The sequence below is a fragment of the Eptatretus burgeri genome, chromosome 9, assembly GCF_056783735.1.
Source record: "Eptatretus burgeri isolate ZD-2024b chromosome 9, Ebu_testis_v1, whole genome shotgun sequence".
NCBI lineage: Eukaryota > Metazoa > Chordata > Myxini > Myxiniformes > Myxinidae > Eptatretus > Eptatretus burgeri.
In genome coordinates, this window is record NC_140969.1 from 62,055,277 (window position 1) to 62,066,390 (window position 11,114).

The 11,114-nt window shown below is 45.4% G+C and overlaps 1 long non-coding RNA gene across 6 annotated transcripts in view; it reads right to left on the bottom strand.

Annotated features, from left to right (window-relative positions):
- The window catches only part of LOC147020199 (uncharacterized), a 60,751-nt gene that overhangs the window by 42,872 nt on the left and 6,765 nt on the right, over positions 1–11,114 (bottom strand). For 4 of the 6 annotated variants that reach the window (XR_015061709.1, XR_015061707.1, XR_015061702.1 and 1 more), the window contains exon 2: positions 9,064–9,217. This is a non-coding gene — a long non-coding RNA (uncharacterized LOC147020199). The other 2 variants (XR_015061703.1, XR_015061705.1) reach the window with 2 other exon arrangements.

Below are 11,114 nucleotides of genomic sequence, written 5' to 3' on the forward strand. Positions count from 1 at the left end.
CGTATTTCATGTGCAATTCACCATACTTATTGATGTGCTCTCATAACTTTTGCAAAAAGAAAACAAAGGCACACATTTTCCGCTTAATGGAAGTCCAGCACGTCTATTCACCATCATTAACAATTGCCTGCTATTGTGTTACTTATCACAGCCATATTTCAGGCTCTCACATGGTCCATTGCTCATAATGGTTGAGGAGGCTTGAGTCCCAACTCAGTAGCTAGATTTTGCAGAGCTTGTTCTGGCAGGCAGTTGGAATTTTGTGAGGGTGTCATTGATGACCACCTCGTCGTTGTGCAAGACACCAAGGGATACTTAATTTCCGCTTGAAATCAATGCTGGATCTCAGCTTGCTGTCCTACCAGGTCAGGTCAGGTATGGGAGCATGTGCCAGAACAGTGCGTCGCTGCGTCCACTTTCCGCCGGTACTCCAGGGGCCTCCGTCTGGCCATCCCCCAGGCAGATGCCAGGCCCATCCCCATCTCCTTGAGATGATGGTCAACCTGCTGCAACCATGAGGCACGTGGTCGGCCCACTGGCCTCCTCCACTCATGAGACTCCCTCGCTGAGAGAATCTGGTGAGCAGGATCAGCGTCAGGAAAACGAGCCACATGTCCATACAGCTACAACTGACGCTCAAGGACTATGCAGGTAACAAATCTCATCCGAGTCTCTCTCAGCAACCGCTCGTTGGACACAAAATCCGACCAGCGATAGCCAAGGATTCTCCGAAGAGACCTGGTACCAAAGGAATTAAGTCTCCGTCTCAGATCCTTGGTCAGAGTCCAAGTCTCGCACCCATAGAGCAAGACTGGAAGTACCAAGGATCTGAAGACTCGGACTTTCGTCCTCCCGCACAGATACCGGCAGCGCCACACCCCATGATCCAGTGAATCCATGACTCCCCAGGCCCGACCCAGACGTCTGTTGACCTCTGACTCGCAGCCAGCAGAGACATGAATATCACTGCCAAGGTAAGTGAATCTCTCCACGATCTCAACATCCTCACCACAAACAGGCACAGACAGGACAGCAGCATCCAAGATGTCACCGAAAGCCTGGATCTTAGTTTTGACCCAAGAAACCCGTAATCCCAGCGGCTCCGACTCCTCATTCAGCACCTCGAGGGCCCCCAAAAGGATGTCTAAAGTCTCCGCAAAGATGACTGCATCATCTGCAAAATCAAGGTCCGAGATCTTGACATTCCCAAATGACGCACCGCAACTTGATCTCTCTGACATCCTCCCTAAAATCCAGTCCATACAAGTGCTGAAAAGTGTGGGGGCAAGTACACATCCCTGACGAACTCCAGTAACAACTGGAAATCAGTCAGAGATGGTACCACCACACTTCACAGCACTCTCAGTACCAGAGTAGAGTTCAGACATCAGATCGATCAGTTTTGGTGGCACCCCACGAAGACAAAGAATCCTCTAGAGGGCATCCCGATCAATGAATCGAACGCTTTACAGAGATCAACATAGGCTGCAAGCAGCCCCTGCTGAAACTCTCATCTGCGTTCGGTGAGGACACGAAGGGCAAGGATACGGTCAATCGTTGACCTCTTTGGTGTAAAGCCTGACTGCTCTAGACGCTGGTGCTCAAGCAGATGGTGGCGAACCCTATCAAGAATTATCCGAGCAAAGACCTTTCCCGGCACTGAGAGCAGCGTCACCCCTCAGTCGTTGTTGCAGTCTTTGCGATCACCCTTCCCTTTCCAGAGAGGGACAACAAGGCCCCTCTTCCAGTCAGTTGGGATGATGCCTGTGTTCCAGGCAGAGCACAAAACTGCATGCAACGACACAAGTGCAGCATTTCCACCAGCCAGGAGAAGTTCAGCATGGATGCCACAGATCCCTGGAGCTTTGCCCCGTTTCAACTGGTTCACCGCAGCCCGTGTTTCCACAAGCGAAGGTGGACCACAGTTGATTCGAGGGTCAGCAACAGGGATTGCAACACCCTTGACGTCCAACTCGACAGCTGGGGGATCAGCCTGGTGCAACCGCTCAAAGTAACCGGCCAAGCGGGCCTTCACTTCAGACTCCTCTGTCAAGAGCCTACCACTCTCTGCTCGAACTGCAGTGCTCCGAGGGATGGTCTTGGATGAACGTAATGCGTGAATTCCCCTGTAAGCGGGACGAGAATCACCTGTCCACAGGTGATGCTCTACCCCCTCACAGATTCCTCGCACATAGGCCTCCTTGTCCACCCTCAGTGCACGTACAGTTTTACGCCTCAGCTCCCTAAACAGCTCAGCTCTGCCATTCAGCCTGGCCCTGTGACTCTGGTCAATGGTATCCAGTGTCCCTTGAGAAACAAAATTCTTCTTTGCCCTGCGGTGAGCTCCAAGACATCCACCGGCAACATCAAGGACGGTGGTCTTGAAGGCGCTCCACAACTCTTCAGGACCCTCCAAAGCACCCAGACCCCCCAAGTGTCCACTCAGCCTGTTCGCAAACTCCTCAGCTACTCTCTCATCCCTGAGCTTGCCAACATCCAGCCTAGGCTGGGATGGTACCATTCTCCAGGATTTAAGGTGCAGCTTTAGAGTTGCTACAACAAGCCTGTGGTCAGTATTGAGGAACTGAGCACTCCGGTAGACCCTGCAGTTCTGGATCATCCTCCAACGACCGTCAATGAGGACATTGTCAATCTCCTTTGCCACACTGCCAGCGTTGGAATACCAAGTCCAGCGATGAGCTTGTGGGCGCTGAAACCATGAACCAGCCACCCTAAGTCCATGACTTCTTGCAAAGTCAAGGAACTTGGTGCTATTCTGGTTCATAGTTCCTGACCCATGAGGACCAACACACACCTCATAACCATCCCTATCAGTTCCAGTCGATGCATTGAAATCCGCCAAGACTAGAAGTGTATCTCGTCTGGGGCACTGATCAACCACGACTCGAGTGTGGCGTAGAATGCATCCTTCACGGTGAGATCACTCGCCTCAGTCGGAGCGTAAACAGAGACCAGGGAAATAACACCTAAGGAGTCACGAATCCTTAATCTCATAATACGCTCGTTGACCGGTGTTACCTCAATTATCATTGGGCCCAGCTTATTGGACACAGCTGCAGCAACTCCTTGGGTATGGTAACCATCACAGCGACCAGACCAATAGTAGGTGTAACCATCCACCATTATCTCGCCGCAATCCGGTCTCCGAACCTCAGAGAGAGCTGCAATCCCGATGTCCAAACGCTTGAGCTCAGATGATAACAAAGACAGGTGATCATCCTCTCTTAGGGATAGGACATTCCAGGCACCCTCCCGAAGGGACCACCTCAGGTTAACCCAAGGAGACCGCCGTCTGGTGGACGACACCTCAGCACCACTCCGACATACTCTCCCGCAATCTGACCCAGGGATGTTACCCCGTGGTTTCCCTCCTATCATCAAAGATTGGGGGTCCCGAAGGCTTTGCCCCAATCCCGTCATCCGGTGAGCTGCCCTGCGAAGGTAAGCTGCACAGGAGGTACTCCCACGGAGTGGGTTTTCAGATTTTTTTGCGTTTTTGCGTTTTGCGGAATGAAGGGTTTTACGGTGGCCGGAGTGCAAATCCTGCCACCAACCTCCTAATAAGAAGTAACCCAACTGCAGGAGGAAGTCCACAGACACAGTTGGGCACTAGATATGGATGGCCGTTGGCTCACAAGGAGCTCCTCCGCCCTTTGACAGGTTTTGTTTTTAATCCTGCTGGGTGTCCATATCCAAACACCCTCCACACCAGAAAACCTGGTTGGGGAGACGGTTTAGTCGCCGACAACCCGACCATGGAACAGGTTAGTGCAGGTTTACATGGTACCTGTAGCAGGTCACAGATCGAACCTGACCTGACGTAGACCTGAACTGTCCTATCCAATGAACATTTTACTCATTGATGCAATGCCCTGTCTGTTAAGCACCAATCAGACAGTTTGTAGTCAGGCCAAAAAGGAAAATCAAACCAGACGACACAGCTCAAAGGTAAACTTTGTCATAAACCATCCTGTTGGACTTCAACAATTACCTCATCACAAATAGCTATTCACACAGCTCAGCGGTATTTCTTCAGCCTCAGCATTTCTTCACGATCAATGAGAACATCATCATCAAGGACATCACTCTCACTACCATCATTCATTACAAACAAACCAAAACTACACGTGCACATCTTGAATCAGGAGGTTTGTTTCTCGTTCAAAGTTCAAAGCAGACTGTGACCACAATTAAATATCGTTCTTTGATTAGTTGGTCATCTCCATCCACCTTGTGTAGCCTCATTGGTGTGCAACACGTGTTCTTGTTCCATTGTCGTGGTAAATATGAATGTGTTGGGGAGGAAATATGGTGGATACTGAATGGGTAAAATTAACTTTTACCATATCTACCTTTGAGGTTATTTATATGAAGACACACAATAGGGGTAGAAGTTAAAAAAAATTTTTTATCATAAAATGTAAAGCAAAGAGAGGAGGCTAAGGAAGACAGAGATTATACAGATATGTCACAGATAACAAGCAAATACCACCCATCACTTCACTGATGGGAATACTAAAAAGTTGAGGGGGGGTAGAAAAAGAGGGGAGAGGGGTGGGGGGAGAGAGAGGGGACAGAGTAAAGAGGAGGGAGGGGAAGCGAGGAGGGGTGTGGGAGCAAGGGAAAGTGTGGAAAGAGAATAAAGTGTGAGGTGAGGTGAAAGGAAGGCAGACATGTGGTGGAGCATTAATGATGATTTATACTCGCTCAGCAACATTATTCTGCAGAGAATAACAGTGAAGATGGAAACAACAATGTCTGAAATCTATTTTCTACCAGTCGCACTATAAACACCGCCGGACATGTCTGGAGACAAAACCGGCCGGATGCATCCGGAGCCAAGCCGTCCAGACACAAACACTGCTTGGACACATCTAAAGGCAAACTCCCGTCCAGACACAAACTCTCGTACGGACATAACCACCGCCCGAACACATCCGGAGACAAACTCCCATCCGGACAAGGCCAGAGATAAATACTATCCCAACATGTCAGGAGATAAATACCATCCGGAAATAACCGCCATCCGGATATATCCAGAGAGCGAGAGAGGAGTGAGAAATGTATGGAAAGAGAGTGCTGCACTGTATTGAGAGGGGGTAGAGGAAGAAGGATATGTCAAATAGAGAGAAAGGGTGTGGGTAGGGGAGTTAGCATAGAGAATGTTTCGCTTTATGAACAACACACACACACACACACACACACACACACACACACACACACACACACACACACACACACACACACACACACACACACACACACACACACACACACACACACACACACACACACACACACGGCCGATATCAGCAATTTTTCTGGAATCGGCAAGTTGGAGTCGGTGTGATTACAGGACGTACTCTATACAAACCAAAAACCTTGAATAGCTCTCACCGAAAACCAACTGAGGAGGGGTGTGGTAAGCGAGGGAAGGTGTGGGAAGGGAAGAAAGTGTGAGGTGAGGTGAAAGGAAGGCAGACATGTGGTGGAGCGTTAATGATGATTTATACTCTCTCAGCAACATTATTCTGCGTAGAATAACAGTGAAGATGAAAACAATAATGTCTGAAATCGTCCTCCTGAGCGAATGGTTCACCGAAACATTGAAATAGATGTTTCAGGGATATTTTCCACAAACATTAATCTTTATAAAGAGCAGCGTGTGTCTGGTGGGAAAAAAAATTTGGCTCGGTAATTCAAAAAACGTGTTAATATGTTAAAGGGTTTGGGAATCGGGTGTTATTTCAGGGGAATGACGGAGCACAACCCACTCACTCAGGGGCGGACGAAGCACGAACAGCTCGCTCAGGATGACGGAGCACGAACAACTCGCTCAGGATGACAGAGCATAAACCACTCGCTCAGGATGACGGAGCACAAACCACTCACTCAGGACGGTGCACGAATAACTCGCTCAGGATGATGGTGCACAAACCACTCACTCAGGAGGACGGTGCACGAATCACTCACTCAGGATGATGGTGCACAAACCACTCACTCAAGAGGACGGTGCACGAACCACTCGCTCAGGATGACAGCACGAACCACTTGCTCTAAATGATGTGGCACAGCAAAAGCATCCGCAGTAAGTGAACGATATGCTCAGAATGACAGTGTGGTTCCGCGATTGACTATAGGGTGCTCAGAAAGTGGTTTAAGCACTCAAGCAAGCACTCCAATTAAATGGTTGATAAGGAATGGTTGGCCAGGCTGGTGCTTCACTCCATATGGGATCCATTTAACATCAATTCCATTTAACTTCACCGTGCATGCAACAGTTAATGAAATAAAATGGATTCGTTCAAATAATGACTTTATCCACAAAAGTTTCTGCTCAATGTAGAACAAACCTGGAGACATCACAAAGTCTAATCAGCTATGAAATAAACATTGTAGATAATCCACCATGTTGCCTGCTCATCTGTGCACGTCACGTGGTGCATCGTTCACGGTCCGTGCAAACGCTATCACTTTTTTTTTTTAAACATCAGTTTTTCACCAGATTTGCTTTGATTCACTGTAGAGCACCTCGCAAAACCTCCGAAAATATAATCACACATCTGGCAGATGCTATGGATCAGCTGTCCCTCAGGGGACAGGGTGTGAGGTGAAGCAGTCAATGCATTAAATCGTATAGCTCAATGAAGCTGGTTAAATTTGGCACATTCCTAATTTTTTTTATTCACTCAATATAATTCTCGAAACAGTAGAAAAAGCTAAGTTTAATGCTTTGGAAATTTCACATTTTTGTGTATGTATGGAAGAGGGAACATAACCTTGCTTGCTTGAAGTAAATAGGTCTATCAGCTTAGTTATCAGACTCATCATTTCAATAAATTATCAGATTTCACTCCAGATTTTGACACATTTAATCCGGATGATATCTGATCCTCAAAACCGAAATAATATTTCGATGATACACTTTAATAAGTCCGTGAGAGTACATTGTGGAAAATCGTCTCATCTGATGCATGAAGTCACTCCAAGCTCCAAATTTGAAAACTATCATACTTACAAAAGCGACGTATACAGCGATTCATACCAATGATGAACAGGCATTCGATAAATACAATATGAGTGACGAAAGTGAAAAAAAACTTTATAGCTTAGAATTCGTTGTGACCTGTTCCAAGTCAAGGTATGGTTGAGGAGGCCAAAATACATGGCAGCTTCAGGCCCCAGCGAAGTTACCTAAGATACGCCTTAAGACCCCAAAGAGCACGGTGGCCGAGGATGCACCTGATGAAGGATATAATAAAATAATGCCGTTCATTATCTTCAAAAGGGGTGTTTTAATTAACCCAAACACCCAATATTCACTTTTGCACTTCCTTGGCGTTTTCTTAGTATGCATGCAAAGTTTCAGGCTGCTAGGTTTCATGGTTTTGGAGTTATGGAGGAGACACACACACACACACACACACACACACACACACACACACACACACACACACACACACACACACACACACACACACACACACACACACACACACTTTTAAAAGAAAAGACAGATGGACAGATAGATAGATATATAGAGTTGAAGTGTTGGTCAAAGAGAGGTAGAAGATAGTGGAGAGTTGGGAAGGTTTAAACCCTTCTACCCTGTTAACCTTGCCCACATCCATCCCTCTTACATGTTTCATCTCCTTTCCTGTTAATCGACATACTTGTTTGTGTCCAATTATTTTCCCCACCATTCCACTCAATTTGTTGTCCTTCTACCTTCTATCACCTCGTTCTTCCATGAACCCAGAATTTGTAGAAAAGGAAAAAATAACAAAAAACACACAAGTTAAAACAAGACGTGTGCAGGAATAGAAAGGCGAGGGTTCGGGTGGAAGGGGCATAGTCCACCAGTTTGCACAAGTTCTTAGTGGATAACTCCTTTTGTCGTATTTTTCTCGTATTTGAACCATATTCAAAGAGTGGATGAAATAGATAAACTATCTCTTCCAAGCGGCTACTGTGATGCAAGTTAAGGTAATGACCTTCAATTCCACCCCAAACTATCCTCCCATGGTACGTTCGTATGGGCTCTGCATTCCCAGCCAAAATTGACAAATCTTTGGCAGAAAGCTTGCCCAGACAGTGCCAATCTCGTAATTGGGTCACGTACAATCACCAATAGAGGGATTATTTAAAAATATATATATAAAAAACCCATCAAGAATACAATGTCAAATGAAGGTTAGTGCATCGACAAACCTTCACCCACAACCCCTCCATGTTAACGATCCCCGTGTACGAGACATTCATGGTCAATTTGCTGTATGTTATTGAGATTTCTCAGACAACTTTCATTAGCTGGATTTAATGCATGTACGCCACCAAGGGTGGGTACTTATGGTAGTTTGAATAGTTTATTGTGCATTTTTCATTCAAATAATCATATTATATCGCATTGACCTACATTGAACCAGCCCAGAGGGTCATTGGACATCAAAAGTTGAATTTCCAGACTTGAATGGTTTTGTTTTCTCTGTATTGGCAGGAGCAACTTTTGGCCATTGTACAATTCACTTGCTGTCTGCAGCACCATATGATGCAAAGCTGAGGAATGTTGTGAAATATTCAACGTGGTGTTATATTATGGACTGGGTAGGGGAGGGGTTAGGAGTTATGGGATGGGTTGGAATAAGGAGGGCCAGCTATGGAAAATAAGTCCCTGCTGAAGCAAGGACAGGCAGGTTTCTGAAAGAGGTTGAGGAATTGCAGACTGCAGATTAGACAATGAAACAGACTGATGAAAAGTACAAAGGGGTGAGAACGCTATTAAAAACAATTTGAAGGAACTGCGATACAAAATGGGTAATATAATTCAGCAGGTGGAAGAAATATTTTTTTCAAAAGCTACAGTTTGGACTTGCTGGGGAAGTGAGTTCATCGAAAATTTTGATTTCTCTCGCACAGCACAAGGTTCGTGGAGAATATGCTCCCAGGCCCCTTACTTTGTCATTTCCAGGTATAAGCAGGCTTGCCTACAACTGTGTGCAGTGACTTGTATGAAATATGATTGTGAGGAAAATATAAACTTGCATTTAATGAAATTTCAAGCCTGGTGTTGGCATTGTGGTTCGGGTGGCTGGCTTGGGATCTTAGGGTCCTGAGTTCGAGCTCCGTTGGCCACTGAATTAACACCAGGTGGGGTTGACTCAGCCTGTCATTCTTCTGAGGTCAGCGAAATGAGTACCTGGTAGAGGAGCACAGCATCAGCGGCACAACCACACTTCCAAGAAATGATAGCTACCCAGCAGCTAAGCTACCATACACAAGAACAGAACAAGGCAATTTCAATGCATCCCATGTAAGATAATTGGTAGGACGATGAGAAATATTGCTTAGACGATGATTGATATATATATATATATATATATATATATATATATATATATATATATATATATATATATATATATATATATATATATATATATATATATATATATATATATATATACACACCTGTTTAGTGGATTCTCCAAGCAGTCAGGCAAGGAAAATTTAAAATACAAGTTCGAGCTCTCATTTGACTTATTCTGAGGTTGTACATAGTACAGTAGCCCACATTACTTGTCAAGCATTCAAAGCAGAAATCCCTATTAAGTAAAAGGAGTGTGGGCACAGGTCTATTTGAACATGATAGCACTGTATTGTACTTCCGGCCACACCATCCTCCCCCTTTTACAACCCAAATTATGCTCCTGGTCCTTTCAAGCAATTTCGTAAAACGCATCAGAGAACTAATTTTGGGTGCAATTGGCACAACAAAAATGCCCTCCAGAAATGATTCAGCAACTGTCTGGTGAAACTGCATAAAGTATCCAGTGAGAATTGTTTATCCAGACAGGATTTGAACAAATTTGTAGAAGTTGGCACAGGCCCTCCCTCAGCAACTCGAGGATGCACATGTTCTTTCAGTGAAACTTCCAAAATCCAGGCTGACCGCAAACTTCGACTCAAGTGTTCCTCGCTTTTCTCCTCTATGGAACCACCTTTCAGAGGCAGTTCTTTCCTACTCTTCCCCCCAGGACTTCAAGTTGGCAGTGTACCACCACCTCATGTCATTCCCCAATCCTGACCCATGATCTTTATCACCCCCATTAACCTTTCCTCACCGAACCTGCTTCCACGCTGGTTTCAGTGTTTCCTCTCCTTCCTTGTCTCTTCCTCTCCTCTTCATTTATTCCCTTGTTGGTTGTGCCCAATTGTTGCCCCATTACCCCACTGTCAATTTTACCTTGCGCCTCCATGGGCCTCGCTCTTGGACAGAAAAAACCATAGACTACTTTGTACATGGCGGACATCTGGTAGCTTGTACATGATGCTGTGTTGAGCCTGGGAATAAATAACTGCTGAAATGTATCTGTCAAGGTTCTTCCCGACATCTTTGTTCTTTGCTCCTTTCACACTTCTTGCTGTTTATTAATTTTTTTCACAATTGTCTTTACATTCTAATTCTTGCTTTTTTCTCTCTTTCATCTCTTACGATCTTACTCCCTTTCTTGACCTATCTCTCTCAAGAGAAATGAATTCCTGCAAAAAGTTTTCTGCAAGTCTCACTTGGCTGTGCCGAGATGGGTTTGAGGGGAGGGGAGTAGCGGCTGAAACCCGAATCCTATCCAGGTTCCTCCTGATGACTCCATCTTTGCTCTTTACTTATAGGTCTTCCATTTGATTGCAGTGGTCATTGGTGGGGATTTAAGCTTTCAGATGAAACAAAAATCGGTCAAAGTTTCTGTTTTCAGCTGTGGAAATATCTACAGAGCTATATTCGAAAATAAATGCGTGGAGATTCGGGAATAAAACATGCATAGACCAATAAATCCGTCAGGTACAAGGACATGAACACAGACCAATGGAAAGAGAGACTGCATGGACAACCTCATAGAGAATGTGGTGTTGGTCGTGACAGGATGTGATGCTTCCAAAATAATTTCAGAAATCAATGAATGTGATGCAAAGGGTATTTGAGAGTCTGTGCATACTGCCGTGTTTGAAGAAGGGTAACCACATCAACCCTCGCCGAAGAATTTGGAGACTGTATTGCATTTGGGTCCGTTTGTTTGTTACTTGGCAAAAAATAAAAT